This window comes from Rana temporaria, chromosome 4, assembly GCF_905171775.1.
Source record: "Rana temporaria chromosome 4, aRanTem1.1, whole genome shotgun sequence".
Taxonomy (NCBI): Eukaryota; Metazoa; Chordata; class Amphibia; order Anura; family Ranidae; genus Rana; species Rana temporaria.
Window position 1 is genome coordinate 25,378,437 of NC_053492.1, and position 14,307 is coordinate 25,392,743.

Here is a 14,307-nt window from a genome sequence, read left to right on the forward strand (position 1 = left end):
GGCGATTCACGAACGTACGCGCGGCCGTCGCATTCTCTTACGTCGTCGCTAGTCGGCTTTTCCCGGCGTATAGTTAAAGCTGCTATTTCTTGGTCTATCTTTAGACTTGCCATGTTAAAGTATGGCCGTCGTTCCCGCGTCGAATTTCACATTTTTTTTTGGCGTAAGTCGTCCGTGAATAGGAAAGGACGTAACTCACGTCGACGTTCAAAAAATTACGTCGGTGCGACGTCATTTTGCGCAAAGCACGGCGGGAAATTTCAAAACGGAGAATGCGCAGTATGTTCGGCGCGGGAACGCGCCTAATTTAAATGATACACGTCCCATTTAAATTAGGCGGGCTTGTGCCGGACGGATTTACGATACGCCGCCGCAAGTTTACAGGCAAGTGCTTTGTGAATCAAGCACTTGCCCATATAACTTGCGGCGGTGTAACGTAAATGCAATACGTTACCCTGCCGCGATTCTACGTGAATCTGGCCCAAAATTTCAAATTCAATTCAACGTTTTCAAATTTGATCCGATTCCAATTTTAATTTCAGAATAGAATAAAATAGAATAGAAAATACAGGAATAAAATAGAAAATAAAATAATAGAATACAATATAAAATATAATAGAATAGAAAATAAAGGAATATAACAGAAAATAAAAGAATAGAATACAATAAAAATGAATAGAACAGAAAATAAAGGAACAGAATAGAAAATAAAATAAAAACTGAATACAATAGAATAGAAAATAACATAGTAGAATAGAAATAAATAGAATACAACCAATTCAAATTTTGAATAGAACAAATCCGGATATGACTGGAATAAAATTGAATTTGAATAGAATAGAAATAAAAGAATAGAATAGAAAAAATAATTGAATAGAAAGAATTTCCAAAAATTCGAATAGAATAAATTTGAATTTGAAATTGAATAGAAAACAATAGAATAGAAAAAAAAACAATAGAACTGAATAACAAAGAATGAATATAACCACCTTCTGAAATTCAAAGAGAATATATTTGAATTCAATAGAAAAAAAAGAAAATAGAAAAAAAATAGAAAAAAACACCAATAGAATAGAAAGAATATAACCATTTCCCAACATTCAAATAGAATACATTTTAATTTGAAATAGAATAGAATCAAATAGAAAAAATAGACTAGAATAACAAAGAATGAATATAACCAACTTCCGAATTTCAAATAGAATATATTTGAATTCAATAGAAAAGAATAAAATAGAAAAGAATAGAAAAAAGACAATGGAATAGAAAGAATATAACCATTTCACAAAATTTGAATAGAATAAATTAGAATTAAAATTAGAAAAGAATAGAATAAAAAAAAACAATAGACTAGAATAACAAAGAACGAATATAACCAACTTCCGAAATTCAAATATAATAAATTCTAATTCAATAGAAAAGAATAGAAATAAAAACAATAGAATAGAACAAATATAACCATCTTTCAAAATTTAAATTCCGAATAGAATAAATTCAAATTTGAATAGGATGGAAAATAAAAAATAAAAGAAAGAAAATAAAAGAATAGTATAGCATAGAAAAACAATAGAATAGAATGGGATAGAAAGAATATAATCATCTTCCAAATAGAATAAATTCAAATTTGAATCGAATTCGAATGGAATTCCGTTTTCCAAATTTCTGAATTCGGTTGAATGGAGTTCAATTTGACAGAATTATAAAAATTCATATAGAATAAAAAAGAATCGAATAGAAAATAGAATAGAATAATATATAATACAACTAGAGGTCGACCGATATGGGTTTTTCTCTGGCCGATGCCGATGCCGATATTTAGAAATCACGGCGGCCGATAGCCGATTTATGATGCCGATTTTTTTGGGCCGATATGTTAAGCCGATTTTTCAGGCGCTTTTGGGCTAAACAGTAAAGTTAGCCCATATTTTTATTTTTTCGTCCAAAAGTTTTCATTACCTGTTTTTGTGTATTACATTTTTTTTATATATATATATTTTACACAAAAACAGGTAATGAAAACTTTTGGACGAAAAAAAAAATATGGGCTAACTTTACTGTTTATTTTTTTCTTTTGTTAAAGTATATTTTTTTCCCCAAAAAATGTGTTTGAAAGACCGCTGCGCAAATACCGTGTAACATTAAATATTGCAGCAATCGCTATTTTATTTCCTAGGGTCTCTGCTAAAAAAAAAATATATAATGTTTGGGGGTTCCAAGTAATTTTCTAGCAGAAAATACAGGATTTTTACTTGTAAGCATCAAGTGTCAAAAAAGATTTAGCCTTTAAATGGTTAAACTGAGAATTCTCCTACACGGAGTTCAGTTCATTGATAAGTAGCAACATTGTATATCTTTTCTAAAACTTGGCAGGCTGCCCAGGAGAGAGAGAAGGTCTTCTACGGGAAACTTCAGGCAACTTGCATTGACTTCTATTACAGAAGCTTTTTGCAAGTCGCGGTGCTGAAGTTTAAATCGGCATTTTTAAAGCACAAATCGGCCGATGCCGATTAATTTAAAAACGCCAAATATCGGCCGATATATCGGTCGACCTCTAAATACAACTATCTTTCGAAATTCGAATTTCGAATAAAATAAGTCCAGATTTGACTGGAATAAAATCAAATCTGAATAGAATAGAATATAAATAAATGAATAGAATAGAAAAAACAATAGAATAGAAAGAATATAAGCATTTCCCAAAATTCGAATAGAATAAATTTGGATTGAAAAAGAATAGAATAGGAAAAAAAAACAATAGAATAGAATAACATAGAACGAATATAACCATTTTCCGAAATTCAAATAGAATAAATTTGAATTCAATAAAAAAAGAATAGACTAGAAAAGGATAGGAAAAAAAATAAACAATAGAATAGAAAGAATATAACCATTTCCCAAAATTTGAATAGCATACATTTGCATTTGAATAGAATACATTTGAATTTGAATAGAATAGAATAAAAAAATAGAATAGAATAACAAAGAACGAATATTACCAACTCCCGAAATTCAAACAGAATAGAAAAAAAAACAATAGAATAGAAAGAACATAACCATCTTTCGAAATTCGAATTTCGAATAAAATAAGTCCGTATTTTACTGGAATAAAATCTAATTTGAATAGAATAGAATATAAATAAATGAATAGAATAGAAAAAAAACAATAGAATAGAAAGTATATAAGCATTTCCCAAAATTTGAATAGAATACATTTAAATTCAATAAAAAAAATAGACTAGAAAAGGATAGAAAAAAATAAACAAAAGAATAGAAAAAATATAACCATTTCCCAAAAATGTAATAGAATACATTTGAATTTGAATAGAATACATTTGAATTTGAAAATAATACATTTGAATAGAATACATTTGAAGTTGAATAGAATAGAATAAAAAATAGAATAGAACAACAAAGAACGAATATAACCAACTCCCGAAATTCAAATAGAATAGAAAAAAAACAATAGAATAGAAAGAATATAAGCATTTCCCAAAATTCGAATAGAATAAATTTGAATTGAAAAAGAATAGAATAGGAAAAAAACAATAGAATAGAATAACATAGAACGAATATAACCATCTTCCGAAATTCAAATAGAATAAATTTGAATTCAATAAAAAAAGAATAGACTAGAAAAGGATAGAAAAAAACACACAATAGAATAGAAAGAATATAACCATTTCCCAAAATTTTAAAATAATACATTTGAATTTGAATAGAATACATTTGAATTTGAATAGAATAGAATAAAAAAATAGAATAGAATAACAAAGAATGAATATAACCAACTCCCGAAATTCAAACAGAATAGAAAAAAAAAACAATATAATAGAAAGAACATAACCATCTTTCGAAATTCGAATTTCGAATAAAATAAGTCCGTATTTGACTGGAATAAAATCTAATTTGAATAGAATAGAATATAAATAAATGAATAGAATAGAAAAAAAACAATAGAATAGAAAGTATATAAGAATTTCCCAAAATTTGAATAGAATACATTTAAATTCAATAAAAAAGAATAGACTAGAATAGGATAGAAAAAAAACAATAGAATAGAAAGAATATAACCATTTCCCAAAAATGTAATAGAATACATTTGAATTTGAATAGAATACATATGAATTTGAAAATAATACATTTGAATAGAATACATTTGAAGTTGAATAGAATAGAATAAAAAAAATAGAATAGAATAAAAAAGAACGAATCGCCAGAGGCGATTCACTTCGCATGTGCCGCGCTATATAAGTTTTTCATTCATTCATTCATAACCAACTCCCGAAATTCAAATGGAATAGAAAAAAAACAATAGAATAGAAAGAATATAAGCATTTCCCAAAATTCGAATAGAATAAATTTTTATTGAAAAATAATAGAATAGGAAAAAAAACAATAGAATAGAATAACATAGAACGGACTAGAAAAGGATAGAAAACAATAATAGAATAGAATAGAATAGAAAGAATATAACAATTTCCCAAAATTTGAATAGAATACATTTGAATTTGAATAGACTGCATTTGAAGTTGAATAGAATAGAATAAAAAAATAGGATAGAATAACAAAGAACGAATATAACCAACTCCCGAAATTCAAATAGAATAGAAAAAAAACAATAGAATAGAAAGAATATAAGCATTTCCCAAAATTCGAATAGAATAAATTTGAATTGAAAAAGAATAGAATAGGAAAAGAAAAACAATAGAATAGAATAACATAGAACGAATATAACCATCTTCCGAAATTCAAATAGAATGAATTTGAATTCAATAAAAAAAGAATAGACTAGAAAAGGATAGAAAAAATAATAATAGAATAGAATAGAAAGAATATAACAATTTCCCAAAATTTGAATAGATACATTTGAATAGAATACATTTAAATTTGAATAGACTGCATTTGAATTTGAATAGAATAAAATAAAAAAAAATTAATAGAATAACAAAGAACGAATATAACCAACTCCCGAAATTCAAATAGAATAGAAAAAAAAACAATAGAATAGAAAGAACATAAGCATTTCCCAAAATTCAAATAGAATAAATTTGAATTGAAAAAGAATAGAATAGGAAAAAAAACAATAGAATAACATAGAACGAATATAACCATCTTCCGAAATTTAAATAGAATAAATTTGAATTCAATAAAAAAAAAAATAGACTAGAAAAGGATAGAAAAAAAATAATAGAATAGAATAGAAAGAATATAACAATTTCCCAAAATTTGAATAGAATACATTTGAATTTGAAAAGAATACGTTTGCATTTGAAACAAATACATTTGAATTTGAATAGAATAGAATAAAAAAATAGAATAGAATAACAAAGATCGAATATAACCAACTCCCGAAGTTCAAATAGAATAGAAAAAAAACAATAGAATAGAAAGAATATAAGCATTTCCCAAAATTCGAATAGAATAAATTTTAATTGAAAAAGAATAGAATAGGAAAAAAAAACAATAGAATAGAATAACATAGAACGCATATAACCATCTTCCGAAATTCAAATAGAATAAATTTGAATTCAATAAAAAAATAATAGACTAGAAAAGGATAGAAAAATAAAATAAACAATAGAATAGAAAGAATATAACAATTTCCCAAAATTTGAATAGAATACATTTGAATTTGAATAGAATACATTTGAATTTGAATAGAATACATTTGAATTTGAATAGAATCAAATAAAAAAAACAATAGAATAGAATAACAAAGAACAAATATAACCAACTCCCGAAATTCGAATAGAATAGAAACAAAAAACAATAGAATAGAAAGAACATAACCATCTTTCAAAATTCGAATTTCGAATACAATATTATCAAATTGGGATAGGATAGAAAATAATAGAAAAGAATAGAATAGAGAAATAAAAGAACGGAATAGAATAGAATAGAACCATCTTCCGAAAATTCAAATTTCGAATAGAATACATTTGAATTTGAATAGAATACATTTGAATAGAATCGAAAAAAACAACAACAATAGAATAGAATAACAAAGAACGAATATAACCAACTTCCGAAATTCAAATAGAATAGAAACAAAAAACAATAGAATAGAAAGAACATCAAAATTCGAATTTCGAATACAATAAATTCAAATTAGGATAGGGTAGAAAATAATAGAATAGAATAGAAAATAAAAGAACAGAATAGAATAGAACCATCTTCCGAAAAATTCAAATTTCGAATAGAATAGATTTGAATCGAATTTGAATTCCGTTCGAACTTTCTGAATCCAAACGAATGGAGTTCAGTTTAACGGAGTTCTGAAAATTCACGTTCTGCACATGTCCAATCGGACTTCACATAACAAAGTTAGGCCAGTGCAGAGCTGTGATTGGCCGGCAATAGAGCAGTTTGCTCCTTGCACATTTCTATTGATAAAGCTGGGCAGTGTTGATGGCCTTGATATGGATTCTACCATTTGTTGTGTTGCAGGGGGGTAAATACGTGAAAGGTCGCAGGATGATGGGTCCGGATGGCATTGTGTGGTACAGCTGGATGAACACCGATTATTATTCCCTCAAGAAAGTCTCCATGATGATTCGTCCTCGATCATTTAACTCGCACACATCGCCGTAGAAAAGGCCGCTCCGCGGTGACATCACTTCCATTTATTAACTACAAGTCATGCGTTTAGTTTCATCCCCCCCCACCCCCACTCCAAGGCATGAAGAAATCCAATAAACAGCCTTTAAAGTGGACCTGTTGTCAGATACTTTTTTATATTAGATATAGGCATGCTACGCGTTTCGTCATGAAAGGCTGTAGCTGTAAAGGGGGCTTTGTCAGGACTTTGGCACGATTTAATGGCATCATCCACAATGATTTAAATAAGTGAATCCTAGTTGTGTTGATATTTATAAAATCCGATCCTCCCGCCATAAGTTAGAATCAACTGTTTCTACGCGTTTCGTCATGAAAGGCTGTAGCTGTAAAGGGGGCTTTGTCAGGACTTTGGCACGATATAATGACATCACCCACCATGATCTAAATATGTATATCCCAGTTGTGTTGATATTTATCAAATCCGATCCTCCCGCCATGAGTTAGAATCAACTGTCCCTACGCGTTTCGTCATGAAAGGCTGTAGCTGTAAAGGGGGCTTTGTCAGGACTTTGGCACAATATTGTGGCATCATCCACCATGATCTAAATAAGTGAATCCTAGTTGTGTTGATATTTATCAAATCCGATCCTCCCGCTATGAGTTTGAATCAACCGACTCTACGCGTTTCGTCATGAAAGGATGTAGCTGTAAAGGGGGCTTCGTCAGGACTTTGGCACAATATTGTGGCATTATCCACAATGATCTAAATAAGTATATCCTAGTTGTGTTGATATTTATCAAATCCGATCCTCCTGCCATGAGTTAGAATCAATTGTCCCTACGTGTTTCGTCATGAAAGGCTGTAGCTGTAAAGGGGGCTTTGTCAGGACTTTGGCACAATATAATGGCATTATCGACCATGATCTAAATAAGTGTATCCTAGTTGTGTTAATATGGTAAATTCCAGGCAAACAGACACACACTCAACACAGGCCTATAATCCGATCCTTCCGTCATGAGTTTGAATCAACTGTCCCTACGCGTTTCGTCGTGAAAGGCTGTAGCTGTAAAGGGGGCTTTGTCAGGACTTTGGCACAATATTGTGGCATTATCCACCATGATTTAAATAAGTGAATACTAGTTGTGTTGATATTTATAAAATACGATCCTCCCGCCATGAGTTTGAATCAGCCGACTCTACGCGTTTCGTCATGAAAGGATGTAGCTGTAAAGGGGGCTTTGTCAGGACTTTGGCACAATATTGTGGCATCATCCACCGTGATCTAAATAAGTGAATTCTAGTTGTGTTAATATGGTAAATCCCAGGCAAACAGACACACACTCAACACAGGCCTATAATCCGATCCTCCCGTCATGAGTTTGAAATTGAATCAACTGTCTCTACGCGTTTCATCATGAAAGGCTGTAGCTGTAAAGGGGGCTTTGTCAGGACTTTGGCACAATTTAATGGCATCATCCACCATGATCTAAATAAGTGAGTCCTAGTTGTGTTGATATTTATAAAATATGATCCTCCCGCCATGAGTTAGAACCAACTGTCCCTACGCGTTTCGTCATGAAAGGCTGTAGCTGTAAAGGGGGCTTTGTCAGGACTTTGGCACAATATTATGGCATCATCCACCATGATCTAAATAAGTGAATTCTAGTTGTGTTAATATTTATAAAATCCGATCCTCCCGCCATGAGTTAGAAATCAACTGTCTCTACGCGTTTCGTCATGAAAGGCTGTAGCTGTAAAGGGGGCTTTGTCAGGACTTTGGCACAATTTTAAGGCATCATCCACCATGATCTAAATAAGTGAATCCTAGTTGTGTTAATATGGTAAATTCCAGGCAAACAGACACACACTCAACACAGGCATATAATCAGATCCTCTTTCATGAGTTTGAATCAACTGTCCCTACGCGTTTCGTCATGAAAGGCTGTAGCTGTAAAGGGGGCTTTGTCAGGACTTTGGCACAATATTATGGCATCATCCACCATGATCTAAATAAGTGAATTCTAGTTGTGTTAATATTTATAAAATCCGATCCTCCCGCCATGAGTTAGAAATCAACTGTCTCTACGCGTTTCGTCATGAAAGGCTGTAGCTGTAAAGGGGGCTTTGTCAGGACTTTGGCACAATTTTAAGGCATCATCCACCATGATCTAAATAAGTGAATCCTAGTTGTGTTAATATGGTAAATTCCAGGCAAACAGACACACACTCAACACAGGCCTATAATCCGATCCTCCCGTCATGAGTTTGAATCAACTGTCTCTACGCGTTTCGTCATGAAAGGATGTAGCTGTAAAGGGGGATTTGTCAGGACTTTGGCACGATATAATGGTATCATCCACCATGATCTAAATAAGTGAATCCTAGTTGTGTTGATGTTTTCAAAATCCGATCCTCCCGCCATGAGTTAGAATCAACTGTCTCTACGCGTTTCGTCATGAAAGGATGTAGCTGTAAAGGGGGCTTTGTCAGGACGTTGGCACAATTTAATGGCATCATCCACAATGATTTAAATAAGTGAATCCTAGTTGTGTTGATATTTATCAAATCCTATCCTCCCGCCATGAGTTAGAATCAACGGTCTCTACGCGTTTCGTCATGAAAGGATGTAGCTGTAAAGGGGGATTTGTCAGGACTTTGGCACAATATTGTGGCATCATCCACAATGATCTAAATAAGTATATCCTAGTTGTGTTGATATTTATCAAATCCGATCCTCCCGACAAGAGTTAGAATCAACCGACTCTACGCGTTTCGTCATGAAAGGCTGTAGCTGTAAAGGGGGCTTTGTCAGGACTTTGGCACAATTTTAAGGCATCATCCACCATGATCTAAATAAGTGAATCCTAGTTGTGTTAATATGGTAAATTCCAGGCAAACAGACACACACTCAACACAGGCCTATAATCCGATCCTCCCGTCATGAGTTTGAATCAACTGTCTCTACGCGTTTCGTCATGAAAGGATGTAGCTGTAAAGGGGGATTTGTCAGGACTTTGGCACGATATAATGGTATCATCCACCATGATCTAAATAAGTGAATCCTAGTTGTGTTGATGTTTTCAAAATCCGATCCTCCCGCCATGAGTTAGAATCAACTGTCTCTACGCGTTTCGTCATGAAAGGATGTAGCTGTAAAGGGGGCTTTGTCAGGACGTTGGCACAATTTAATGGCATCATCCACAATGATTTAAATAAGTGAATCCTAGTTGTGTTGATATTTATCAAATCCTATCCTCCCGCCATGAGTTAGAATCAACGGTCTCTACGCGTTTCGTCATGAAAGGATGTAGCTGTAAAGGGGGATTTGTCAGGACTTTGGCACAATATTGTGGCATCATCCACAATGATCTAAATAAGTATATCCTAGTTGTGTTGATATTTATCAAATCCGATCCTCCCGACAAGAGTTAGAATCAACCGACTCTACGCGTTTCGTCATGAAAGGATGTAGCTGTAAAGGGGGCTTTGTCAGGACTTTGGCACAATATAGTGGCATCATCCACCATGATCTAAATAAGTGAATCCTAGTTGTGTTAATATGGTAAATTCCAGGCAAACAGACACACACTCAACACAGGCCTGTCTAGCAAAGCAGGAGACCTGATTTTTCTCTGCTGCCGCTCAGTATTACTTTGAGGTCTTGCTTCTCCCCCAACATGTGACTGGACAGTGAAAGGAGAAGCAGCAGACTGATGAGCTCGTCTCTCTATCACTCTTATTTTTTCCTCCTATCAGCAGGTATCGGTTCTGATACTAAGCATTTGCACGAGTATCGGTACAAATGCTCTGATACCTGAAACCGATACTTTCAGGCTCGGTTCTTTCAGCCGTCAGCGGGATTCCCTCACTGACAGCTATATGTAAAAAAAAGCAGGCAATTTTCAGGTAGCCGCGTCCTTAACAACTGATGACTCATTCAGCTGTCAGTGGGGTTCCCCTGTTGACAGCTGGAGTGTAAAACAAGTCCCGGCAATTGGAGCTGTCAAAAAAAAAAAGCAGCCAGGCTATGTTTATCAACATATAAAATGAACACAATTGTTTCTGTTGTGTAATTGCCAGCAGCATGTTTCTTCACGCTTTTTGTTTTTCATTTTTCCACTTTCACCTGCGCAATCACAACCCCTCACAGTTTCTTACTAATGTTTATCAACAACATTGCTCTGCCACTGAAACAGAAAGATAAACAAAAACATTGTTTCTTTTTGTATCTTTCTGTTTCTTCATCTACAGATCAAAGGGATGAACTTTAATCTGCAGATGAAGTCAGTTTAAAGCAACTTTTTTTAGTTTTTTTTTATGTTCCTCTGTATTAACCCCTTATTAACCCTTGAATTAGTATAATCAGCCTTAATTAATTCCTTATTCTCCTCCAGTTAATTATTATTTTCCGGCTGATTTTTTTTTCTTAACAACTGATGACTCATTCAGCTGTCAGTGGGGTTCCCCTGTTGACAGCTGAAATGTAATCCAAGTCCCGGCAATTGGAGCTGTCTAAAAAAAACAAAAAAACTGCCAGGCAATGTTTATCAACAACATAGCTCAGCCACTGAAACAGAAAGATAAACAAAAACATTGTTTCTTTTTGTATCTTTCTGTTTCTTTATCTACAGATCAGAGGGATGAACTTTAATCTGCAGATGAAGTCAGTTTAAAGCAACTTTTTTTAATTTTTTTAAATGTTCCTCTGTGTTAACCCCTTATTAACCCTTGAATTAGTATAATCAGCCTTAATTAATTCCTTATTCTCCTCCAGTTAATTATTATTTTCCGGCTGACTTTTTTTTTTCTTAACAACTGATGACTTATTCAGCTGTCAGTGGGGTTCCCCTGTTGACAGCTGAAATGTAATCCAAGTCCCGGCAATTGGAGCCGTCTAAAAAAAAAAAGCAGCCAGGCAATGTTTATCAACAACATAGCTCAGCCACTGAAACAGAGAGATAAACAAAAAACATTGTTTCTTTTTGTATCTTTCTGTTTCTTCATCTACAGATCAGAGGGATGAACTTTAATCTGCAGATGAAGTCAGTTTAAAGCAACTTTTTTTTGTTTTGTTTTTAAATGTTGCTCTGTGTTAACCCCTTCCATTAGTATAATCAGCCTTAATTAATTCCTTATTTGCCTCCATTCAATTATTTTAATTATTATTTTCCAACTGATTTTTTTTCTTAACAACTAATGACTCATTCAGCTGTCAGTGGGGTTCCCCTGTTGACAGCTAAAATGTAATCCAAGTCCCGGCAATTGGAGCTGTCTAAAAAAAAAAAGCAACCAGGCAATGTTTATCAACAACATAGCTCAGCCACTGAAACAGAAAGATAAACAAAAAACATTGTTTCTTTTTGTATATTTCTGTTTCTTCATCTACAGATCAGAGGGATGAACTTTAATCTGCAGATGAAGTCAGTTTAAAGCAACTTTTTTTGTTTTGTTTTTAAATGTTGCTCTGTGTTAACCCCTTCAATTAGTATAATCAGCCTTAATTCATTCCTTATTCGCCTCCATTTAATTATTTTAATTATTATTTTCCTGCTGATTTTTTTTTCTTAACATCTGATGACTCATTCAGCTGTCAGCAGGGTTCCCCTGTTGACAGCTGAAATGTAATCCAAGTCCCGGCAATTGGAGCTGTCTAAAAAAAAAAAACTGCCAGGCAATGTTTATCAACAACATAGCTCAGCCACTAAAACAGAAAGATAAACAAACAACATTGTTTCTTTTTGTATCTTTCTGTTTCTTCATCTACAGATCAGAGGGATGAACTTTAATCTGCAGATGAAGTCAGTTTAAAGCAACTTTTTTTGTTTTTAAATATTGCTCTGTGTTAACCCCTTTAATTAGTATAATCAGCCTTAATTCATTCCTTATTCGCCTCCATTTAATTATTAGAATTATTATTTTCCAACTGATTTTTTTTTCTTAACAACTGATGACTCATTCAGCTGTCAGCGGGGTTCCCCTGTAAACAGCTGAAGTGTAATCCAAGTCCCGGCAATTAGAGCTGTCAAAAAAAAAAAAAAAAAACAGCGAGGCAATGTTTATCAACAACATAGCTCAGCCACTGAAACAGAAAGATAAACAAAAACACAGGGCCAAATTCTCAAAAAAGCTGCCTAACTTAACTTTCAGCAGTTAAGTTACACTGACTTAAAATCTCTACCTAAGTGCCCGATCGTCAAAGCACTTACCTAGAAATTTCAGGCCGTGTAACTTAAGTGCCGCCGTCGTAAGGCGGTCCTCCTCTCCTGGGGGCGTTTAAAATTTAAATGAGGCGCGCTCCCACGCCGGCCGTACTGCGCATGCGTGTGATGTCATTTTCCAGACGTGCAGCGCGCGAACGTAATTAACGCCGGGCGGCTTTGAGAATTTCGATGGGACACTAAAGTTGCGACGGGTGAAAAAAAATATACGCGCCGGGAAAACAAATAATTTTAAAAAAAAATGACAGCGTCGCTCAGCATGCATTCCTGAGAGGGAGAACTCCATGCCAATTTTCAACGAAAAAACCGGCATGGGTTCCCCCCCCCCAGGAGCATACCAGGCCCTTAGGTCTGGTATGGGTTGTAAGGAGACCCCCCACGCCGAAAAATCGACGTAGGGGGTCCCCCTACAATCCATACCAGACCCGTATCCAAAGCACGCTACCCGGCCGGCCAGGAAGGGAGTGGGGACGAGCGAGCGCCCCCCTCCCTCCTGAGCCGTGCCAGGCCGCATGCCCTCAACATGGGGGGGTTGGGTGCTCTGGGGCAGGGGGGCGCACTGCGGGCCCCCCCACCCCAGAGCACCCTGTCCCCATGTTGATGAGGACAGGACCTCTTCCCGACAACCCTTGCCGTTGGTTGTCGGGTCTGCGGGAGGGGGCTTATCGGAATCTGGGAGTCCCCTTTAATAAGGGGGCCCCCAGATACCGGCCCCCCACCCTAAGTGAATGGATATGGGGTACATCGTACCCCTATCCATTCACCTGGAGGCAAAAAGTAAAAGTTAGTAAACACACAACACAAGGGTTTTTAAAATAATTTATTATTCTGCTCCGGATGCCCCCCCTGTCTTCTTTATTAGCTCTATTACCAGGGGGGGCTTCTTCTTCCACTCTCCGGGGGTCTTCCACTCTCCGGGGGTCTTCTTCCACTCTCCGGGGGGGGTTTCTTCTTCCGCTCTCCGGGGGGGGGCTTCTCCGCTCTCCGGGGGTCTTCTTCCATCTTCTCCCCTCTTCCGCTGTTGACTCGGCGAACCCCGGTTCTTCTGCAGATGTCCGGTGCCTTCTTCTTCAGCGCTGGCTGCCTGCTATCTTTGTGTGTTAGCTCAATTTCTAGCAGGCAGCCATCGCGGTCTTCTGTGACGTCAGGTTCTTCTCTTCTGTTCTTCTCCCCTCTTCCGATGTTGCCTCGTCGCCTCTTGTCACTGCAATGATGGAAGCGCGCCTTGCATCCCATTTATATAGGCATCACCGTCCCATCATGCTCCGGTAGGTACCCACGTGGTGGGTGCACGTGGGTAGGCACCCACCACGTGGGTACCTGCCGGAGCATGATGGGACGGTGATGCCTATATAAATGGGATGCAAGGCGCGCTTCAATTACAGCGACAAGAGGCAACGAGGCAACATCGGAAGAAGGGAAGAGAAGAACCTGACGTCACAGAAGACCGCGCCGGCTGCCTGTTAGAAATTGAGCTAACACACACAGATAGCAGGCAGCCAGCGCTGAAGAAGAAGGCACCGGACATCT

The 14,307-nt window shown here is 35.4% G+C and overlaps 1 pseudogene; it reads left to right on the top strand.

Annotated features, from left to right (window-relative positions):
- LOC120935274 overlaps window positions 1-6,663 on the top strand; it is a 66,813-nt pseudogene extending 60,150 nt beyond the window's left edge.
- The last annotated feature ends 7,644 nt before the right edge of the window (window positions 6,664-14,307 follow it).